Source organism: Stegodyphus dumicola, chromosome 4, assembly GCF_044657685.1.
Source record: "Stegodyphus dumicola isolate Sdum_Otavi_A_Nest chromosome 4, ASM4465768v1".
In the NCBI taxonomy this organism is placed as follows: domain Eukaryota; kingdom Metazoa; phylum Arthropoda; class Arachnida; order Araneae; family Eresidae; genus Stegodyphus; species Stegodyphus dumicola.
The window spans coordinates 143,091,814-143,117,244 of record NC_140771.1 but is presented as its reverse complement, the minus strand read 5'-3'; the positions used below and the strand labels follow the sequence as shown (position 1 = coordinate 143,117,244).

The following is a 25,431-nucleotide window of genomic DNA, read 5'->3' as shown; positions in this document are numbered from 1 at the left end:
TACCACCTTTTAAAATCTTTTATTCCTTCATCAAATAATCTGTCATAACAAATTTTTGTAAAATATTTCTTATATGGAGAATATATATAAAAGCATTTAATTTATGTTTATATAAAAACATTCTTTAAAAAATTACTTCTAAACATATAATGTAATTTTCGAAACCAGCATTCATTTTAAATTGCCCTCTCGATGTGCAGACGATGAGCAGCTCTGTTTTAAAAGCAAGTAGCTCGTATTTGTATGCATGAACAAAGCCATGAAAATCTCCATTCATTGAGTTCTTAAAAAATCGAACTCAGTTTAAATTACTTGAGTTTCGTCGTTTCATATGCTCGTTCCGTCTTTAAACTCTCCTCAGACTCTCCTTGAGAAGAAGAAAACTGAAACAAATTATAACGAATCGGTTCATTCACTACGTGTAACTGCTCTGAATATTTAAAAGTGTAACTGAAGTGAAAATGATGGAGAAATTATCTTCAAATACCAAGCGAGGAAACTAATGAAATCATAAAATACTTAAAGTAATTTAAAAATCAAATAAAGAAAATAAAATTTAATGCATCCTGCAACGCATTTTGCCAAGAAAGCATAAAGCGAAATTCATTAAATAAATTATAAAACATATTCTTTAAATAATATTTCCAAATGCAACATATATACTGATACGATAGCTTAAGTAATTAACGATTCATTTAGGTCTGCAATGTAATGATTAATAATAATAATATTTATGTTCTGTGTAATGCATAAAATTTCTCGCAGTTCGAAATATCATTTAAATTCTTAGTTTAATCCATTTAAAATCAGTTTTAATTCTCCTTGTTGGCTATTTCATTTCCAAATAGCCTCTAACCGTACTTCCGTAAATTCATATTTAATATAAATGTAGCAAATAATAAGTTGCAGTCAAACAGCTTCAATAAAGTTTTAATTCCTAATAAGCGAAAGAGTGCAGTCAATTATGCAGCACGTACGAAGGTCATTAGACCTTCCGTTAGTAGGCACCGTAGTAAATTTCTCTACTGATGCGCATCTTTGCTTTTCTGTTTCCGATAATGAAACTTGGCAAGGAACGTTATTTAATTAAATGACCCATTCATTTTTGAATAAACAGACTGTGCGGCGAGGACTTGATTAATCTCATTCGAATTAATTAATCGCCTCGAGACTAGCATCGTTTTCCTCATCGATGGATATGAAAAGTTCTAAACTTGCTAAATGCTACGCCATGTTTAACCACACGAAGACTATTTATCGACTTTTAATATAAAGACCGAATTACTTATGACTTTAAAAGCAATAATAACGAGTTTGTGTTTCATTACTTGAATCCTGTTAATCTTCCTAAGAAATTTAATCTTATTTTTTATGAGGGCAGTACATTATCTAACAATTTCGATATTGTATGCATCTTACTGTGATTAAAATATATCGCAAATGAATGACTTATTTAAAGAACTCACGTGGAAACAAATACGGTGCAGTTTTTCTTCTTTTGTTGCAAGGTGTTTTATAAGTTATCCCTGACATCTGGAAGCAATCCAAGATTCGTTTCCTTTAATCGTTTTCAATCATTTTCATTTTCCATTTACACGGAATTTTGGTTTCGACAATTTCTCAAAAGGATATACTTTATTGAGGAAAGGATATACAATAAATTTTATTTTCGCAATAAAATTCTCATTTCCCCAAACACCTGAATCCTGGAAAATGCCTTTAAATCCAACACTTTATCATAAACAAGAGTTCTGAGTATCAAGCTTTAAAGGCCGCAGCGAATGCGTCAACAACAAACCACTTGACTTGTGCCGAATGGAAACAGAGTGACAGCGCGCTTTTACTCTGCATCAGATAAAAGAATGTCTGGAACAACAAAAGGATGAGAAGAAGAATTGAGATGGTAGAACGGAATATTTCACTTAGCCGCCATCAGTCGGCGAAGAAAGTTGTAATGAATGAAAATAGACATGCAATGTGAAAAAAAGTTGGATCAGTAAGGTAGTAGGTACTTTAGGATATTCTTACCTAACATTTTGTTAGGATATTCTTACCTAACATTTTGTTGATTATTTGAAGGATATTCTTACCTAACATTTTGCTAATTATTTGAAGGATATTCTTACCTAACATTTTGCTAATTATTTGAAGGATATTTGTGTATTGAATAATTAATTATTTGAAGGATATTTGTGAATTCAGTATCAATTGAAGGATATTGATATTGAATATCCGAAGGGTATTTGTGTCTTTCTCTAGGAAAAGGTGAGAATCGCAAATAACTGATACAGCTGTTTGGATGTAATAGTACAGAAAGGAAAACAATTCTTGCAAGTTTTTGGATATAAATTTGTATAGTATCAATTTGAAGATCTCTGTGAGTATATGAATTTGGGATGAACCAGGGTGCGTTAATAATTTCACGAAAGGATTTATTTTGAATAAATTAGATCTTTTTTATGTGGGTTTTAGCCGCTTGTCCCCATACCGGACTGGCGTAAAGTAGATCTAAGGATGGACTTGTATAAAACAAGTTTGTTGTTGATAATTAGATTGCTATGTCTGCCGAGAGAGGACGCATAGTAGCTATTAATATACTGAATTTCCTGACAGTTTCGTGTAAATGTTGCCGAAAACGCTCCGCTGGATCATGCACTTATTAAGCAACCAGTCGATCAACTCAGGGAGATCAGCTCAGGGAGAGCTTAGCGATTATTTTTTAACAACTAAAATGATAGTGAACGTGTTCCTATGTTATTTTCGTTCCACAAGCAATTTTGGGTGTTCATTTGGGATTGTGTCGCTTCGAAAATTTTTCTCCAAACGTGGAGTGTTTTTTACGGCGCAACAAAAGAAGTTTTCTCTTGAATATAGTCCTTTTTAAAGCGCTTTACTTCCGGTGATAAAATAATGTTGTACAATTTTCATACGGAAACAGCTTAACAATCAAGTAAATGACACTCCAAACATGAAGAATGTTTTGATAAAGAAGAATCGAGATGGTAGAATGGGATATTTCATTTAGACACCATCAGTCGGCGAAGAAAGAACAAAAAAAAAAAAAAAAAAAAAAACACTTCTAATAAATCAAAATTAAAGTTGATTACTCTTTGATTTTCGTAGTATTGTGCATAAAAAATGTCTGCTAACTGGCCAAACTCTCCACAAAGAATGTTTGTTGGCAGCTTTGTGGCATTTGCAATAAGCGATTTCTAGAAATTTTCTAAATTTTGGCGAAATGAGTCATGAATTCGACATCATTCTGAACTTGCTAAATACTTTGTAGTTTTCCTACACGTTTACCCCAAAATTCAACAAATATAATTCTACAAGCTCCACACTTTTATATAAAATTAAAATAAATTTTATCAAAACTATGTGCTCATTTTATAGAAAAAAATACAAGTATCCATTAAGCATTGAATTATGCCATTTTGAATTTAACTTTCGAAATGTTTGGGCTAGAAGATGAATTATTTTTTACGACAAAGGCCTAGAGATTTGTGAGCATCAGGCAGAATGAGTAAGTGGCAGCCAGTGTCGTATTAACCTATTAAAGAACGTGCTACTTGAAGGAAATAAAAGCAGATAATTTTTTGACGTACTAGAATTTAATTAAGAGCAAAAATGTAACAGAAAAAAAAATTACTTTTACTGAAGATACAGACGAAAACGTATTGACAGTCAAAACCGATTACTTTTGGGATACATGAAAATCTTTGAAGCATTTGCCATGCAATGGCCTATAACGTTAATTACAAACAGTTATCGTTCGACTATCCCAGTATTTGTATCTTTTAGTTTTCTTTGTTAAATTTTTCTTTATAATGAGTGGATACTTTGTGGGATACTTTTTTGTTTTTCTTGAGGCTAAATTCTAAAAGAAAGACGGTCGACCAACACAATCAATATATAAAAATGAAGGCTGGAAATTTTCAGACTAACCTTCCCTGTTTTGAACAATCTCAGCGCAACGCTTATTTGAAAATCTAACAGAGAAATTTTGGGGTCTCCAGAAGTCCTATAAAGTTTCCATGCATTTGATTTAACTACATAAATGAAATTTCACCTGTTCTTTACTTAATATGTTTCACAAACAATAATCAATCAACAAATGGACTGTATTGCTTTACTTTTATTTCCTTACACTAATTATAAATAAAATGTCAGCGATGCGAAATAATTGATACAAAATAAGCCAGCCATTTTACATGGCTGTCACAAACACAATTATATCAATCAATTATCTTGTTGCCACACATAAAGTTCAAAACTAAAGAAAGAAAAACAAAAGAAATTTACGCTGTTTGCAACAATAAAATGAAGCAAACGATACTCACATAAACATCCTGGCCCTCGTTGAAATCCCAGGGGATTTCAACTGTTGGAGCATTTTGAAAAGCAATTATTCTCCATAACCTCCATTTAAGAGGCGGAAGATTGCCTTCCTTGATGAGGACTAAGTCATTGACTTCTAAATTGTTTTGACTTGTTTTCCATTTAGGTCTTTGCTGAAGCTGAAACAGGTATTCTCGACTCCATCTTTTCCAGAAGTGCTGAAAAATAAACTGTCTCACATGCCATCTGTCAATGTGATTGAAGGAACTATAATTTAGGTCTGGTTCAGGTATGGCAGTTAAAGACGTTCTTATTAGCAAATGACCAGGTGTTAATGCAGTTAAATCATTTGGATCAGTCGATGTTGGACACAATGGCCTAGAGTTGAGACGAGACTCAACCTGCGCTATCAAGGTCTGAAATTCCGGATAGGTCAGCACAGTATCACCAACAGTCCTTTTTAGATGTAATTTCATTGACTTTACTGCCGATTCCCATAGTCCACCAAAATGGGGAGATGATGGCGGGTTGAATATCCATTTTATTTCCTCTAAAGACAAACATTTGTGAATTTCTTGATTTTGCTTACATTGCAAAAAACATTTTCTGATTTCTTTGTCTGCACCTTTAAAGTTAGTACCGCAGTCACTATAAATCTCAAATGGTTTCCCTCTTCTTGCAATAAATCGTTTCAATGCACTTAAAAATGCCTTTGTTGACAAATCTTCTACCACTTCAAGATGTACTGCCTTGATTACAAAACACACAAATAAGCATACGTAATATTTAAATGATTTTTGTCCACGTCCTGCACGATGTTTAATCATGAACGGTCCAGAAAAATCTATTCCAGTTCGATGAAATGGTCGCGATTTTGTTACTCTAGATTCCGGTAGATCAGCCATTATTTGACTTGCAGTTTTAGCTCTAATTTTGCAACACGTGATACAAGATCTTACTGCTTTTCGGATAGCAGATCTAGCAGCTATGATCCAAAATTGCTGTCTAATTAAAGATAGAAGAAGTTCCGGTGCTGCATGCAGATATTTGACATGAAAGTGTCTAATTATGATTTCTGTCAGATTGTGTTTTGAATGTAATAAGATTGGATGTTTTCCATTTTCTGATAGTTGCGCATTTTTCAGTCTTCCTCCTACACGCAACACTTTGTTGTCATCTAAAATTGGACACAAGCTAAGGAGGTTGCTGTTTGTAGGTAAGTCCTTTCCCAAATCCAAACACTGAATTTCTTTAAAAAAGTGAAATCGCTGTATTATTCGGACAATACAGAAAGTTGCAGCTCGAATTTCATTACTAGATAAAAAAGACGTATTTCTTTCTAGATATGCTATTTTAGAATTCGATATGAATCTTAATATTCAAGCAAATATGCGTTGCAACTTTGGAAATGAAGATATATTTGATATAATATCAAGTTCCTATACAGGTTCAGAAACTACAAATGAGACTGTTTTACGTGCATCTGGTAATGCCTCTTCATCTATAAGAATATTTTTAGACAAGGAAATCTCACTGCACTTTAACCAAGAAGGACCATTCCATCACAATTGATGAGATAGTAGTTCTGCAGGAAATAACCCACGTGAAGCACAATCAGCTGGATTTTCTTTTCCATCAACATGACTCCAGTTCTCAGGTGGTAAGATCGATTGTATTTCAGAAACTCTGTTGGATACGAATACTTGCCATTTTTTAGGATCTGACCTTAGCCATGACAACACGATTTGTGAATCACTCCAAGCTTGCACTAAATCAAAATTTATAACTAATGCAGCTTTTACAGACTGAATCAAGCGTGCCAATAACAGTGCTGCACATAATTCCAGTTTTGGAATCGTAATAGATTTTAATGGTGCTACACGAGTTTCAGCTGTTACAAGTTTAACAAGGGGGCAGGGGACAGGTTAAATTTTTGAATTTCTCCGTAAATTTCCCACCAAATTTTACAAAATTTAATTTTTAGGCATCATTTGAGTCGTAGAATCGAAATATGGAAAAAATATTAGTATGTTATTTCAGAAAAAGTCCCATTGTGTGTCAAAATACCTATGTTAGAATAATGCTATATATAAATCTTATGTACATCCTAAATGTCGCGCTTTCGAGACATGAAAAACGCAGTTTAAATTTCGTCAGTAGGCCCAGTATATGTTCTGTTCAGAATAAGTTTGTAACAGCAGTTGCTATTGTAACAAATTTGTGCTTATTCTATGAACTTATTTTATTTTGTATCAGAAATTTAGTACCAAATATGAGCTGTTAGCGTGAGTCAAGATTTCTGAAAGAAAAAAAAAAAAAAAAAAAAAAAAAGAGGAAGAAATGTTCAGATAAAAAATTGTATTGTTTAAATAGTATGTTAGAAAACAAACATGTAGACATTCTAACATCAATAAGTAAAAAGTAAAAAGTTGAAAATTTGGATTAGCATAGAACAGAATGGAAAGTAGGAAAAGAAGGAAGTAAAAATGAAGAACACCTTTTTTAATCTGATTATACAAGTGAAATAAGAAATGTTTACTTCAGTCATATTTTATATTGAAGAACAAGATCAATAGACAGCACAATTTATTTTAATAGCAAAACCAACATGAAAAAATAAAAACTAAATTTACGAACAATATGTACCAGTTCATATAAAGTACCAATACTGCATCTTTTTTCTAAAACAAAAATGTCTTTAATAATTAATATAGTTATACCTACTAAGTAATAAATTTAGATAAAGAGATTTTCTGCAAATAAAAATGTATTTCATAAGTTCAATAAAACAGAAGGAAAGGCAATAGGAAAGGCTAAAGTCTTTATTAATGCTTGTTGTAGAAAGAGATGCTCTCAAGCGGTTAGATAGCGAAAGTGTTAATGAGTAATTTTCTGAAATGACAATACGAAAATGAAAAATTTAAATATTTTAAAGCCTGATTGATGATTATATTTATGCATGTAAGATATAATAGAATACGATAGCTACACTAAGAAATAATTCTTAAACTCAAAATTGACTATTCTAAATTTTATGTTCTCCCCCTAAGTTCATCTTTTGTCCCAAATTCGAGATCTTTCCAAAATGATATGAGGCTTGCATAACGCTGCTTGCAAAGACAACTAAAAATTTACCAATCACAGCTTAGCTGTACATATGCACCTGCCTTGTATAAATGCTGCTTCGCGAGCAATTACCTCATTCTTTTCTTAACTTCTCCTACCTTATCCGCAATAAACTTTTACACAAAGACTTAAAACTTGAGACGATTCCAGATTACATCAGAAGATCTAATGAAAAATTCTTCAACAAAGCTGTGCAATGTGACTTTGTTAATTACTTCCAAGTCTTTAATTATAAAATTCTCTTCGAAGATAGAAGCCTCAGACCACTTGCAGCTCATACCTTCATGGAGGAGATGACAACGTTTTCACTTAGCTCCTCAATTGGTAGCTGTTTATACTTCAATGCATCTGATTTTGATTGAAGTTCTTCTGTAGCTTGAATATTCTTCTTAGAGATTGATAAAACTAATGCTGTGAGATTTTTCGCATTGTGATAATATAGTAGTGTTGTAAATACGTTGCTTAGGTTGTTGTTGAGTTACTGTAGTGTATTGCGTTGAAGAGTTGTATTAAATTGTGTTGTATTGCATTGTGTTGTATTTAGCACTATTGATTGAGGTTGTTTAGTTGTATTTGATTTTGTCATTGGAACCATTGCTGTAGTGTATCTTCTCATATTGTTGTCATTGATTTACATTGTCTTGGGTCCTCCTTGAAAGCTATGATCGCTCGTCACGTTTTGCGAACTTGTCCTATTGGATTGTCTTGCTCCTTTTGGTACTTCTCTTCTTCCCCTTACTTCCGTTTTCTGAGCTGAGATTTTCTCCACGTAAGGATTTCTTTATGTCAAGTGCCCTTGGGCTTTAATTCTGGAACAGGCAACATTGCTCTTCGCAATAGCTCGGTCAATTATAGAGTCTAAGTCGAAATCTTCTCCTGCCCTGCGAAACAGCTCTGCGCTGCTATGCTTAATTGTCCTCCTTTGTTCTTTACCTAAGATGACGTAGTATTATTTCTTAACCCGTTTACATAAAGGTTATTGTAATTAACCATGATCTACAAATATCTTGTTTACAAAAGAATGATCTGATGTGTACATAAAAATAAATATAGTGAGTCTTCGAATTCAGTTTTGTCAGCTTCGTCTTCATGCCTCTACACTCATACTTTACGACTGATGTGAAGAGTAGCGGTTTCTTCTATCATCGCATCGCTTTCAAGCAACCCGCATTAAAATATAACATGCATATTTTTAGTTATACCAGAAACTAGCTAATTATACAGTGGTTAATGTATTGGTGTTTGTATTTACTGTTATTATTAAATATTTTAAGCGACATTATTGAAGATTTCGTTAGAAACAAATATCCAATTTGAACATTTTGCCTAGATGCTTAAATCGGCGCAAATGACAGCCTTTAAAATTAAATTAAGATTCCTTTTAATTTAAATTAATGTCACATTTTTTAACGCAAACTCTCTATTGTATTTTAAATTTACATATAGGAGACACATGATAATAAACATGCAGTAAGACTTCACCAAGATAAGGATTACACTTCAAGGGATAGAAGCTGAAATAAAATTATTGCTGTTCTGAGCGTTTAAGACAAGGCCAATTCAATTTTAAATGTTTTAGAAACAGATGGTTTACTAACTTGAATGTTGTTTGATTTCACTCTAAAGCTTTTCAAGATAATCAGTTAATATATTATTATTTAATTTTGATACATTATTTTTTCTTAACAAGAATTAATATGATTCCAAACGATGAAAATTTCACGGTTAAATAAATACTCTACTAAAATGAAACTACGCAATGCTTATTTGCGGTGAACCTCATGAGATATACGCATATGCATACGCAATCACATGGCCTAACATCTACTAGAAATCTTAGAAATGAAGCATCGCGTAGATATTAAAATACCAGTGAATTCATTTATTGAAATAATATGTATATTGTGACTATATCATGAAAATATTGTGACAGAATCACATAATAGAAACTTACTTTGATCACAATATTAGAAATTTATTATTTTTAGAATTCTGTTCAATTAAAAGTAATCCCTAAGCTTTTATGCAGCTTCTGAATTCATTAATCTTAAATAAATTCAGCCTTCAGTACTTTAGGAACTGATAAATAATTTATTGTATTAAGGAGGTAAATACTACTTACTAATACGTTAAAAGTCGAATAAAAGTCTTACATTAGACATGAGAAGAAAGCAATATGCCGGGAAAATGAATTAATCCCTGTTTCTGGGTAAATCTTTATTTCTTTGTATTTTAAAATATCATTGAAACAAGTTTTCCATAGCAGACAAGGCAAAACGTAAAATAAAGTATCCATTTTCCATTAGCGAATACTTTTGTTACAATTATGGAAAACACTTTAAGTTTCACAATCCTCGATAACAGAGAGCATACCTGTCACTTAAGAACAAAGAATTTTGAGATTAGGACAACTATATATAACGGTAATTTTCAGAATACTTTAGGAGAAAGAATTTCAAAAGATAATGCAATGTTTCGTGGAACGGTTTTAAGCAGTATGTTTCATTCTAACATAAGACGATATTAAAATTAGAGGATTAAATGTAAACTTTAAGAGCTAAAATTCGGTAAGTGTCTATGACATTTTTGAGTTAACTATTTAATAGTTAAGACTACAAAAATGCTTGCGACTTCTTTCCATTTAAATTCTTGAAAGTATTGTTGTAAAGCTGAATATAAATATTAGTTGTAGCACTTACTGATAGAAACAGCTGCAATACACGTCTATTGTTAAACATGCTATGTGTATATAACTACTTCCGCTAGTAAATAATTCTCGCAGAAGTGGAGGCAGTGAGTTCTGGCATTTTTTTAATGGAATAACTCTATAAACTTAACTTCGCTATGGCGCTGGTAATACAGAACATTCAGCCCAAATACAGGTATTGTTCCTTCGCTATTATGTAGAACTATGCTGTTCGCCAATCTTAAGTAAGATTCTTCTTAATGGATTTTCTTCGGTGGTGCAGTCAGTGCTGTTTTAGTGCTGTTTGGCATTGTGGGATAACACTAGAATCAGGCGATCTGTCGTTTTCAACGTATCTTCATTTTAATTGAACATAGCCTTTTAAATTTTTTATTTATAACTTCGATATTTTTTCTTAAAAATGTGCGAATATAACATGATAATTTTGTTGTTCATTTTTAATCATTATTTTCGACAATAATATTGTTTATACCTAGAGTTACAGCTAACAGTTTCTTTGATCGCATCCAGAAAATTATAGGTGAAGTGAGTGGGGGGAAGGAGGGGGAATAAAAAAACACCTGTTCGGAATTTTTGCGCACCACGTGTGTGCGCATTTCGTTTGTGTTAGAAAATTTATTTTTCAGTATACACATGTGTATTTTACTTTATTTGGATAGTTTTGTTGTTCTGACCTGTTTAACATGTCGCGTAGAAGTGTTGGTAGGAAATATCTAACGAAGGAAGAAATGCTGAAAGGTTTTGAACATCTTTCTGATGATAATTCTGCGTCAGAAACTGAATCTGATGAAGAATTACGTATCGAATCTAATGCAGTTTATCCGTCGAGGACTGGATTGTTCCTACTGAAACAAGTGAACCCGATTAATCTGATGGAGAACCTGTTCACGAAACAGAGAAGAAAAATAAAAATTTAGATCAATATCTCAAAGACTCCAAATTGATCCATTTGCCCTTATTTATGATATCTGGAATGCTTTTATAGAAAACTGCTTGAAATGTTATAAATTGGACGAAAATATAGCAGTGGATAAACAATTATTCCTCACGAAGACCCAATGCCGATTTATTCAGTAGATACCTAAAACATCAGAAGAATTTGGCATTAAATTTTGGTTTGCTTCTGATGTGCAGTCAAAATATTTACTGAGCGGATTTTTCTATTTGGGAAAAGATGAAACAAGACCAGTAGGTAGACATGCAGTTTTTCGATTGATGGAACCGCTGAAATTAGCAAAAGAAATGCGGAATTCAGAGATAAACTGCGTTGGCACAATAAATCGTACGAAAAGAGAATTACCTTATTCTTTCAAAAATACTGCTCTAGTAAGATTGCTAAGCATGAAAATATAATCCTAACGTCTTACCAAGGGGGAAAAAATTAAGAATGTCATTACTCCTGAGCATCATGCACCCAATACTGGAAATCGTATCTGATGAAACATACGCACCGAAAGTTGTAATTTTTACAATTCAACTGAATGTGGAGTTGATGTTTCGGACCCAGTGACCAAAAAATACTTAGTGAAGTCCTCATCCAGCCGTTGGCCAGTTTAATTCTTTTTTTGTAATATTCTTGATTTGGCCGTGATAAATGCATGGATCATTTACAAGGAAAAAACTGAATAGAAGAATATCAGACGTCGTGATTTTATTTTGAATATGGCTGAGGAACTTCGAAAGTTGTGCATTTCATCCATAATTCACAAACTTTCCGTATCTAAGGAAATAAGAAATGGTACTTGCGTCAACCCTTCCTGTCAGGGTAAACAATGTCAAATAAATTTATTCAGAGGAATTGAATTATCCTTCGATTAATATATTTACTCACTTTGCTTTATGCTGCTCTTTTTGACATTAAATTATCTTTTGATTGCATGTATTTACTCAATTTTCTTTATTTACTTATTAAATAATCAAAATGTATTGTTATAAGCATTACATAATATTAGCAAAAGGTGAGCCTTCTCTTCTATTCGGAACAAGGGGCCAAAATGACCGCTAATCGTAGTTGGGATCGCAGTTGATACGGGAAAGGCCATAATGCTAAGGCTAACATAGTTTCAATGTATGTTTTCGAATGCTTTTAATCTCTATGTTCCTGAGCAATGTAATGTACTTTTAAACTAAAAATGCGATTTCTCATTCTGTGATTTTTAAGAACCTCAAAATCATTATATTTTTAAGTTAAATAAGAAAGAATTTTTCACATTTATATTATATCCATTTCCAATAATTACATAATGATTTTACATCACGCGCGTAACCTTGAAATATCGTATAAAAGCAATTCTACCATTCATTGAAAGTATTCAATTCCGTGAACATTCATCTGGCCAACAGTATGCTCACTTACTACGATATTAAATTAACAGAAATATCATTAGTTTTATTATATGTAATTAACTAATTCTTAAATTGCCTTTGTTATTAAAATAATTTGCTAACTCTAAAAATTTTAAGCCTTTTACTTCAAGCGGTTTCGCATTTCTTTCCATATACATCTGCGATAATTATATATTTTTATTAGGTTACGTATATGTAATGTCGGATATAAGAAATGATTATACAAACCTCTATAGTGGGCGCTAGGCTAATCGACAAGTAAACTGCAAAAAATATTTAGAATAATTGTTTCATTGCTAATAACGAATTAACACAATTTCTGCTGAGTTCAATTTTTGAGCTATTTTAGAGTTGAATGGGCACGCTGATTTCAAAGCTGTAGTTAATTTTCTTATACCATGTCAAGTTTCTTTCTATAAACCCTATGTAAATTTGACCATTCTCCACTGCATTGAGTGTGGTTCATAGGAAGTACTACTGCTCTCCTATTGGCTGACATAAACTCTTCGACTGGCGTTGGGTGCATGGCGCCGTAAGAGACCAGCAATAGGCGTATACTTGTTTAGACTAATATATTTACGTCTGAGATACTGTAGTGAGATGTTGTGTGTGTGAAATATGGTGAAGTGCATTCTGAGCTCGTGTTTGTATACAAGATTAGCAGTATTTAATTTTTATTTATATATGACTAAAAACTTTCCATATGTCTGTTTCTCCTAGTTCACGTTGTAAGAGCTGAAACAGATTCGCATTCGTTTCGTTTTGTTATATATGTGACAGTTTTATTATTCTCAGTTAAAGGATAAATGTCAGTACATTTGTCAGTCAAACCTATATTAAAGGGAAAATTGGTCGTCAAGACAAATCGTGGGTCCCTCACTAAGTGTGCAAGCAGTAGTGTCGAGAGCCTACAGGTGTGGATAAAGGGAACACGTTCTAAGCTTGCATTTGGTATACCTATAATTTATCGAGATCCCAAAGATCACTCAAGTGATTGTTACTTTTGCATAGTTAAAACGTCAGGTATTACAAGGAAAACAAATTTAAAATAGAGTACCTTAGTTTCCCATCCAGCTATGCGCACGGTACCTCACTCAGCTGAAATCCCAGTGCAATTTTCAAAGAATTAATCGTTTTTGGAAACAGAGGTGAACGATTCTGATGAATGACGAATTGATCCCAACGGCGAAGATTTTGAAATTTAAGATGATTCCATTCGTAGGAAATTTAACCACCATGAGTTGAATAATTTGGAACGAAATTTGGGACTGCCCAAAAAAGCGTCAGAGCTGTTAGCATTAAGACTGCACCAGAAAAACTTGCTTGTCAAAGGAGAAAAATAAGGATATTGTTTTTCAAGCTTTAAACTCAAATATGTACCAATTAGTAGTTTATCAAGAATATTTGTGTACTTTGTGAAAAAAAATGTTTTATTATTTAAAGGATTGTAGAATTTAACATGTCCGTTTGAAATTTTATATGAATAGCACATTTTGAAAAAATTACTGATAATGGCTGATATTGCAGCGGAATTTATTGAAATTACTTTTGATACAATTGAAAATGTAGCAGTTTAATGCATTAAATTCCCTGTAATTAGTATGCCAATTATCGGGACATAGTCCTTCAAAACTGTTATCAGATTGAAAGAAGAAGAAGATGGATAACTTTTGATTTTTTAGAAAGAAACGATCTTGGTTTCAAAGAAGTCGAAAAACCGGTCAAACGGATATGCATGTAATTAAACTCGAATAAATTTTGAAGACTTTGAATAAAGTTAAATGTTTAACACAGGATTCTCTAGACTGTGGTCGATAAAGACCTACAGAAGTGAATATGACATTGTAAGAGATCGAGTCGATTCAGAGATAGGATAGGAGTCAATAAATAGAGTAAATTAAAATCATAAATATAATAAATGACGAAGTGTATTAGGGATTTAATTTCAAATTTTTTATACTGTTTTATGCATGTATAAGGTATTTCTCCCACCTTCTTAGTATGCCTTCGTGGTGTAGTGGTCAGCACGCTCAACGTGTATTTGAGAGGTCCGTGCGAAGGCATTGCGCATTTTTCATTTCTTCTGCGTCGAAATAACCTAATGTCTCTACAGTGGTGCCCGAACTAAAATGTGGTGAATGATGATTCTTCACCAGCAGACTTTGGCGATTGGGTCCCCTAATCCCCATTCGGCGTTTAAAAGGGGTATTGTATAAGGTATTTCTCCCGCCTTCTTAGCATGCCTTTGTGGTATAGTGGTCAGCACGCTCTACGTGTATTCAAGAGATCCGTAGTTCGACTCCCGGTGAGGGCTTTGCTCATTTTTCATCTTTCGTGCTTCGAAATAACCTAATGTCTCTTCAAGGGCATTAAATCATATACATTTCCAAATAAACTGACTAAAATCACATTAACATTTTCTTTCGTCTTTTATTAGTAAAGTAGAAAGAATTCGATAAAAAAAGAAATAAGAAATTTTTGAAGAGAACGGCAGTTGAAAAAGCTTGTTGTCCTATAATTTAAAAGATGATCTTTGATATCGTAATGTTGGAACTTTCATCAGTGCGGTGAAGGAATCATGCTTCATTTAAATCCCAGCTGTTTGTCAAAGAGATATTCTAGGCGCAGTGTCTCAGAAGAAGTTAAGAGAACAATCGGAAGTGGTAATGAAAAAGCTGAAAAAGCAAAGAAGCTTTAGAGGCATTTTGAAGTGTGTAGACAAACTGCTTGGTTATATTGAATGAATAACGGAGTTAAAAATTTAGGCCAATAGAGATTTGAGTAGTATTTGTCACATTGTCTGGCAAAATATAAACATAACTTCTTCCGCTAAAAAAGGAATAAAGCAAACGTTCTCCAGGAGAAAAATTAAAAATATGTGCAATGTCTTTACTGTTTTCATTATTTATTTTATTTACTTTTTTCATTATTTTTACTAGTTTTTCTCCATTCTGTTTAAACATCCAATTCATATTTTGCAGTATACGACGTTTTAGCAGCACATTCTATTAAAAGAATGCATTTTTATATAGCACTTGGTATTAACTACAGCTTCATAGAATACTGTTGGATTATTAATTTTCTTCCCAATACACTCGCGTAAATATGTATTAAAGTTAAAAATTGACTGTTCAGAATATTACTTTTTTACGTATTTCTTTCTAGAGTTAAGTTGAATCTTTAAAATGGCTGAAATCTCGCATAAAACGTCTCTACTATGCGATAGAAGCATATGACAATAAAAAGTCTTTTATATTATATTAGTAGCATACGCAACTGTTTTATGTTAAATTTGTGAGAACCTGTTGTACGACTGCAATTAGAACGCAAGGACTTTCGGGTTTGTCGACAACCTGCTCTTAACATTTGTGCATTACAATGCAGAAAAGCAACTCTGCCAATTTCTGTATGATGAATAGCGACTCAAGTAATGATTAGACTCTGAATATTCAAGTGATTTTACTGAATAATTTGACGGACTTTACCTAACACTCATTATTATATTTGACAACTGCATGTTTAATGCGACAACAAAGATTAATGTTTCATAACTTCCTTGGACTGAGGTTAGGTTGAATGCTTTAAAACATTATAGCCTGTTATTGTTATTATTAAATAAGAAAAGGCTACTTTGTGAAAGCTCTTTTTTTCATAATAAATTTGCATAAAAATGAAATTCCTCAAAAAAAAAGAAAAAAAAAAAAAGGAAAACTTACATTAATATGAAAGCAATTAATTCAAAGAAACGTTAAATAATAGCTAAAATTGTTGAATTATATGTAAATACGCAGAGCATTTTAGCTATTGCATATGTTAGCATGAGAACTGAATGAAATAATTCTCTCTGCTTGCATATATTTCAACATATGCAGATGATTTTATTAACTTTGCTATACAGTTTTATGTAATTTAAATCTGCGTTTGTTATTTTTTGTATTAAATTATTAAATTAATTTTTGACGTCCTTCTTCCGACCTCATATTCTTGAAATGTTTCATGCGCATGAATATTCAGTGACAAAACTCCACACAGATTGTTTCGTATGTAGGCTGAAATCTTCTCTTTCTTCCTCGTATATAAGGAAGGGTGAAAACTAACCATTGACGAACTTCATTTTTACAGATCGAAACTGAAAATTCCAAATTAAAGTTTTGCTAAATTTGTAATGTTATTATTAGAAAGTTACATGGTCTGTTCAGAAAATAATGAGACTGATTCCATGAAAGTCATTTATTTGAAGATAATTTTATGGACACATACTATTATATAAAATAGCCTCCTTCTGCATTAAAACACGATTCCTGACTGGAAGTGTTCAGCTGGAAGCTGGTTTTTAATCGAGAGAATGGTCCATGGATTGATCGGAGCTGTACAGTAGAGGGTGCAGCATTATACTACGTTGTGCTTAGAACTGACTTTAAACTTTCTTAGGATGAACCTTATTAAACGCATTAATTCGAGAACTTAACAATTGTATAGTCGAAATTTGGAATACTTGTTGTAAGTTTAATTAATTAGAGATAAATTAATTGACTTTAGAACAGTTATTATGACAAGAATTTGAAGAAAATGTTTAAAATTTTGTTTTGAAGAAATTGACGGTATGTTTAAGAATTTAATACCAATCTTCTGCTACATTCATTACCAAAACCAAACGTGAGTAACTCATCGGAAAATCTAGAAATGCAGCTTATTAATTTACAGTGTGATATAAATATTATTGAACACATCATTGAACATTATTATACACATCTCCAAACCTGTATCTGGTGCACATTTTACGTAATTTTATAATAGTTTAAGATCTATTAAATAGTAAATATTCACTTATAATACCGACATGTCTTGCGTATTTTAAGTAATTATGGGTTTCAAGTTATAAAGAGTAAGTGTTGTAGAAAATAGCCAAACATTGTAACTTGAAATTATTTTTCTAAAATTCTAAAATTAGGAAAGTATATTTACAACATTCCTTCTTTCAAAAGGTGCGCTATAGGCTTTCTCAAATGATAATTGCTTTTCTTACTCAAAAACTAGTATTTACTTTAAGTACCAATGCATAATAAATATTCCGATCTAGACAATATTTGCTTTTGACTATTTCTATATGCAGGGTGTAGTTAAGTTAAAACGAATTTCGTTGGAATGTTGCAAATAAATTTGAACTAAATATTTGTTTTATTCTATTTCGTAATCCTAACCTGATGATATTTGAGTATAAAACTAGAGCGAAAGAGAGATATTTAAAAACGGAAAAAAATTGGGGGTTATTGTAAATATTTAATTCTATCAAAATCATCCTTAAAACAGTATAATATTTCATTCGAATTAAAAGACATTACGTAGCTGGAGGTGTAGAACATAAGATATTTAATGTATACGATAAGAAAAATGGAACAGAACTTCGAAGAACATTCAGTGTATAATAAATTTAAGCATTGCACCTATGCTCTGTTAACTGATTTGGGGAAATTTGTATTAGTTCTAGTTGCCTATAATTAGTTATCAGCAATCAGATTGTTCGAACCAAAAGTATATGTATTCCTCTACAATAACGTAACCGAAAATTAAAACATTTCTGTGTTAAATATAATTAATTATTTCATATTGTTTTTTTGCATTCGTATTTTACAGAATTTTTTATTTTCTTTAAACATTTTTATCAATCCCAAAATGAGACATTGACTATTTGCCTTTTTATTCTTACCAACATCAAAACAGCATCACAAGATTAACAACCCGACTCGATACACTGCTAGGAAAAGGAGCCTCTCACTATATTTTCTCTGTAAGGAAAGAAAACAAATTTATTTCTGACTATGTGAATTCACAAGGTTGTAGTTCACCAGTTCAGAGAAAATAAAAATGTCACAGTTCATGTTCTAACGTTCTAACTTTGTTCTATTCTTTGTCAAAAAATATCTTTGGGAGGAAAATTGCTACACAACGTTGAACCGCCAAGTCTTCAGTTTCACATAACAACTCCTGGAATGCTGGTCACCTGAATACCCTTAATACACAGGATAACGCAATTTATCAGAGAATATTTGGGAATATCTCGTGTCTCTTACTGTCTGTACTTAAATTGTTCGTCAGTTGAGTCCTCTTCCTCTATTAAATCAATTAATCCGGTTCATTGGCAATATTTTCATGAATAAAAATGGAATGTTTCATGTATGAAATATTTTATGTATCCTTTTATGTGTCCTATGTGCATATTCGTTAGACGTGCACCTTACACTGATTAAATAGGTTAATGCATTTTATTAGTACGACATTCGTAAGTAAATACTTACTAACATTTCATGTTAAAATGAACATTTAGGAATACTATTAGCCTGCATTTCAAATGTATTTTAACCAAGAACATATCTTGAATACATTACGCATTTTGAAGCACGTTTTGGGAGCGCCTGAGAACAAACGAATTGAAAGTACCTTTTTGCATCGATTGGACAGCTTTTTTACCATAGCTATAGATGAATATCAGATCTGAGTTATTCAGTGGATTGATTTTCTAGATTCGGTATTACAAAACACACATTCCTCATGCAGTGTATTTCATTTACTGTATGAGAGCTAACGATGCTCTAGCTAACGATGCGCTAGCTAACGATGCGATCAGCAAAGCGCTACATTAGCACTGCAATGTAGAATAATATTCATACAATAAAGTACTTTGAAAATTCTGTATCACGTATTAACTTTGCAAATAATACATTAAATACATTAATCTAACAGTGTAATATGTTAACAATGAAATATAGCGCAGTAAGATTACAATACAAAACATTAATTTTGACGTCATACATTGGATTTGTGACTTGTAAATGTTATGCCCCTCACTATGGGAAACGTTTATGAGAGTTGTTCATTGTCTGCTTTCTTAGTCTGGGATATAAATTCTCTGAGAAGCACTCCCATAATTGGCTTCAATTTTCTCATTATTGAGGTAGTTTTTGTCTTGTCAAAGTACAAGGTTTGGCTAAAATGTTTCAAGTGTTTGCAATACACGAAACTCTGTAGTATAAAACATTTCGATTCTAGTCTGCAAATTGCATCAGAGTGAGTTGAGTTGCTACGGAGATAATTATCTTTTGTTGTTTGAATGTTTGTAACAGAAATGTGCGGTAATCTTGCTTGAAAAGTTGCAAAACTAATATAGGAAATAATTAAATGATGCAGAACGCTTATGGTGAAGAATGTGTGGCGTTTTCTAACGTCTTTTTGGGTTTTCTAACGTTTTTTTGTGGTTTTGTAGACTTCGAGATGGTAAAGATGACGTAAAAGATGACGAAAGAACGGGAATTCCTCATTCAAGCTAAACTGATCCAAACATCAGAACTGTCCGTGCTGAGTAAAATCAAGATCGTCGATTAACGATTAGAATGCTTGAAGAACTTTAAAACACTAATTAAGAAACTCTTTATATAACAATTGGTGAGAATTAAGGAAAAAGAAATTGTATGCACGCTTTATTCCGTATTAATTAACTGCAGAACAAAAGGATGATTGAGTAACGGTTTGTCAGGATTTTCTTGATATGTGAATTAGCAATATAGACTATTTAAAAAGTCATCACAGATAATAAATGTTGGTGTTTCGTCAAAGATCCTGATACGAAGACACTGAGAGTCAGAGTGAGTTTGCCAAACCTCGCCAAAACCAATGAAAGTGCATTTCTAAAAATCTAGAGTGAAGATAATATTAGTGTTTTTTTTTTTTTTTTTTTTTTTTTGTTTTTGTTTATTTGCAGAGGACTGATTAACCAGAAATTCTTTCCTGAAGGAAAATTAACGAACGCGGTGTTTTACATGGGTGCATTGGACCGGTTATTGAAAAGCATAGTAACAAGGATTATGTGAAAATATTGTAGTTTTTTTTTTAATGAGCTCAATCTTAAAACTTTCTAGCCAGGTTCCAGGAAGGCCAGTGCTGGGATTGTTTACTTTACCTTCTGCTTAGCATTTAAAACATTCAGCTGCTGTAGGTATTGTTGCGCTTTTCCGGATGGTATGATGGTTAAAGAAAGGTAGATGTCATACTGTTTATTTATGTTTTGAACCTCAGTCAAATCTTAACTGTTTGTTGTTATAGTGGATTTATGAACTAGAACTCAAGTATTTATGGACCAAAAAATCTACTACAAAGGAGAAATATGCAAGAAAAGAAAGAATATAGATTCTTTTCCTAGGGTATTCTCGGGTAAGACGAGGGAGGAATTCTGCACAAACGCTCTCCGTTATCTCTTGTGACGACGGCCTTTGGCCAACAAGAGGTGCACTTCCTCGTCAGCCTTAGTCTTAATTAACCCTTTCATTGCGAAGTAGTTGGTACTGATGAGTACTGGTAGTTCATCCCTAGTTTGAATCAGGCGAACGGACTGCTTGTATGGCTTCTGTTCATAGCTTACCCCATGTGTAACGTGAATACGAGCAAGGTCTCGTAGAAAGTCCTCCACGAAGGCATCCGTCTCTTTAAGTAGAGAGTGTTCTTTACAATACTAAAAAAATAAACTCCATTCATCTATGGTTATTCATGAAGCCGCCCTCACGTAAATGCATATCTGGACATACAAACTAGCAGCAACAGACATATTTGCATCGAAAAGCATTCTTGACTCTAGAAACTAAATTAACCTCCCCTAGGTTTAAATAATTAATTAGTTTTACGTTTAAAATTCTTTTTCATTGCAACAGAAACAAGTAACGAGATGTTGAACTATTACTAGAGTGGTAATTTAATGAAGAAGAAAAATGAGCTATTAGTACAATTTAGATGTTTAAACTCTAAATTTATCTTCTTGTTTATTAATCTAAAAAAGATTTTATTTCAAATATATGATAAATAACTTTAATTCACTGCCGTAAACTACTTAATCGATGTTAAGCTTTGTACGAAGAAATGCTTTCAGAAAAAGAATTTCTTTCGGAAGCTTCTTCATATTTAAGCAACAGTGAAAAAGAAACATGAAAATATTAATGCACGTACTACAAAGTCGCGCTAGATATGCATTCAAGATTAAATAATGACAATATGGACCTGAAATATTTAACTATGCACATATAATTAGCTTGATGTGTCTAATGTTAAACTAAACAATCATTAATAGTTTTGAAATTTTTACTTTAGTAATTTGTGCTTTATTATAGAATATACTTCAAGTTTTTCACCTACCAGTTAGAGCAGGTTTTATACTGTTCAGTCTTTCTATTCCATTTCTTATTTTTGATGAACCCAGCTTTGCTATGAGGAAATCATTCTGACGAGAAATGCAACAGGAAGCATCCTGGTGATGAAATAAATGATACGGTTGAGCATTTTGCGCGAATTATTTCATAACGCCAGCTGACATCACTAGAGTTTGCACCTGGGTTTCCTCATCAGCGATAACGAGTTTGTACGAACATCTCGTTACGCGCCGCCAAGTTATCGCGAGATAACATGTGGTTGCTCATAATACAAGCTGATCCAGATGTTGTAGATACGCCCTTAATCCTCAGTCAGTATAACAGTCACAAATATCAAGATCCAGAAATATTACCAAAATGCTTTAAATATCATTTTATGGAGATGTTTGCTCACATTTGGGTTAAAAATTATTTATTAAATTAACATTTTATCATTTAAATAATATAAATTAAGCATTAAAATAATTACTAATTGTTAAAAAATATAAACTCCGTATAAATAATTAAACGCTTTTTAAATTTGACTAGGAAATTTAATTAAATTGAGAATTTTACGTTGATTATTAGTTACTTTTTCATATTTCCAAACAATTATGTTAAATTATAGAATATTCTAGAAATAAGACTACCAAAAATATTAAGAAATCGGAAACTATAGAAATTACTAACGACATGGCTCTCACGAATTAGCATGTTTTTAAACTAAAGATATAACGCATAGTGTCACTTGCGACATTATCAATACATAGTTAAGTCTAAAGGAGTTTATTTATGATTTCTTAATTGAGGAATATGGACAAGAAAATACGAGTTCGAGATTTCAAGTCCTAAGTATTAAAGCTATAAGCAAACACTTTTAAGTTGATAATAATACAATATTAATAGTTAAAACAGTTAATGCAAAGTTAAGAAAATTTAATCATATTTAATCTTTGGTTTATATGCTTTTATGTATTTTCAGTATTTTTCAATGTTTTGTTTACCCTTTTCAGATATTTTGATCGAAACTATTGTTCTCAAAATCTTCGAATTGTATTAGAGCAGACTTATAAAATGCACACATACGAATATCGTTGGCTGTGTACATAATTAGAGAAGTTAATGTCTTTGATTATGTACAGATATAAATATGTATTCATCCCAAATATCGATATTAGTGACCAAGATTAAGGCAATAAATGCAACTAGCAGAATTTCTGAAACATACGTCTTGAATTTGGATAAAATATATGGTACTAAGATATTTTTGCAATAACAGAATAATATACAAACAGTAATTAAAATCAGAAATTCGCCATGTGGCATATAAATTTAGGAAAACGTATCAAGCAGTAAGCAGTAGATCTCACAACAAAGAAAGGCTAATAGAAAGTGTACTTATGTGTAACAACCAGAAAACTGTCGCTAAAAGTCTTTGTACCAATCAGTCATAGAGCCAATGAAAATTATTTGGGGAAATCAGCTCAGGTTTCCATAAAATTAGGATTTTATGTGTATCCATTATTCTGATAACATTACAAAAAGCTGATAGCATTATCAAATAATCAGATGAATATATACTACGGTAAATCACTTAATCAGTATCGCGAAGTGGCATTTGTTTAAAATATGATATGCTAATGACAGTTAGTCATATATTGGTGACAGTCTCTTTTCAAAGCACAGCTGCCATTGGAACAAAGGTATGGAGGAAAATTGCAGATAAATGCCTGGTAGACAAAGGGATTTTGAAGGTAATGAAATATCAAGCAGAATAATATGCAGTATTTTAATAAATGTTTTCTATCCGTGGATCATTTATATATTTCAACTCTAAACAACGTAAAGAATTAAAAATTATCCACCTTTTAAAATACTCGTCTTAAATTATGCATGAAAGTGTGAAGAAAAGATTAGATTAAACTATTTGATTAAAGCAAAGCACATTCGACTATATGCTTACGAAAAATGTTGCATTTGAGATGAATTTTTAAGGGACGTTATCTTCTTAAATGCGTTATAAAGGTGGGAAACCATGAACATCTGATATATCGAGCAGGTTCAACTGCCAGAAATTAGAACCCGATGCGAACTAGAGAAATTTCGCCTTTAGCCATTCGGCGATAGATTTGTGATTAGAAAAGGACACGAATTTCAATTTATTCTCTGTATCAGTCTTGACTTAAAAATCAGATATTTAAAACATCTGCCTAACGGAGGAAACGAAAATGTAATATTTTATGTACACATATTTATGATGAAGTGATGAATTATATCTTCATGTATTCCAGACTGTTGAAAAATTTATGATAATCATAATTATATTGTGGTATTTCAAATCTATATTACATCGAAAGAATTAAAGCAATAATTCTTTTAAAATGCATATATGCCTTTCTTTTGAAATTTGCATGACATACTCTTGAGATTTGTATGATATGCTAAACAGAAAAATATCTAGTAATTGGATTGGATTGGATTATTCAATTACAACAAAGCACACGAGGGCTATCTTCCTAAAGGGAGGGATGCCTTCGTGGAGGACTTTCTAAGGGAAACTGGCTCGTATACACGTTACACATGGGGAAAACCACGAAAACGCCCATGCAACCAGCCCGTTCGCGGGATTCGAACCTCAAACCGAACTACCAGTGTTCAGCGTCTTTACCGCTCGGCCGCTGGTCGGCCTCTAGTAATTTAATAAATGTTTTCTACGTCCGGGGATGCTTTTCAACCTCATTTTTTCATTACTGTTGCTAGACGTTTTGAGTTCACAGATTTTAAAGGACTTCTTTTCTGTATTAATTGAATTGCGAAATCGTGCAAAAGATAATACATATTGATTGCTCAAATTTAAATAACTAAAGAACTATGGATTTTAAAATTATGATGGAAGTTAAACGGGTTGTCAAGGTAATTTATGTATATAAAGAGCTCGGTGCTTGTTTAAGTGTCCTTTGCAAAAGTAGGAATAAAATGTGATCTAACGAATAAAATAATAATAATTGAAAAATTTTCATATTTAAAATAATACCAAAATAGGCTTTTCATATTAAGAAGGTAGCATCATTAGTGCCATGATAATGATAATAGCTTGCAGCAAAATTCTTCTGCAATAACGGCAGAGAAAACAGAAACCAAAGAAATATTTCCGTTTCCTCTCAAGTAGCATTTGAAGAATATATTTGCAAAAGCCACCATAATAATCAAAAGAGTACATCAGCAAAAATAAGAATATACGTTTTGTTTATTTTCAGCAAATCTTGATGGAACGTGACTAAAAATGGCCGACTATGGGAATTATTTGCTATTTCTCGGAAATGGCAAGAACTCTGTTGGGAATATAGCTCATTAACAATGCGGAGAGAGTGATGAAGCCGACAATATATGTTTCATGAAAGCAATCATAACCCCGAAGGAATAAGAGTATTTCTTTTGCCTAGCAAAGTTCTTGTCTTGAATAGAAATACGAGCTAGTATAAAAGCTGCGGACAAATGTTAAGGAACTTCAATAAAGTTGAGTTTGTTTTTCATGTCCACAGAATGAGATTGCTCTTTGCTGCTTAATTATTGGAATTTTTTCATTCTTTTTATAAAATTTGCATTTTTCTTGTTAAATTATTTACATACGCTTAGATTTAATGAGAAATATTTTACATACGCTTATGTAAAGAATTTATTCGAATCCATAATGGAAGCCTTTGCTTCCTCTCTTAGCAGGCTACCGCCATGGATTTAGGAAAT

At 32.2% G+C, this 25,431-nt stretch overlaps 2 protein-coding genes across 2 annotated transcripts in view; one reads left to right on the top strand and one right to left on the bottom strand.

Annotated features, from left to right (window-relative positions):
• Positions 1–21,742, bottom strand: part of LOC118202696 (cubilin-like) — a 406,913-nt gene extending 385,171 nt beyond the window's left edge. Inside the window, exon 1 of the mRNA XM_085815571.1 lies at positions 21,695–21,742. The gene's annotated coding sequence lies outside the window, so the exon portion shown is untranslated. The remainder of the gene's footprint in view (positions 1–21,694) is intronic.
• The window catches only part of LOC118189649 (uncharacterized), a 632,173-nt gene that overhangs the window by 295,317 nt on the left and 311,425 nt on the right, over positions 1–25,431 (top strand). The gene's annotated exons all lie outside the window — the stretch shown is intronic.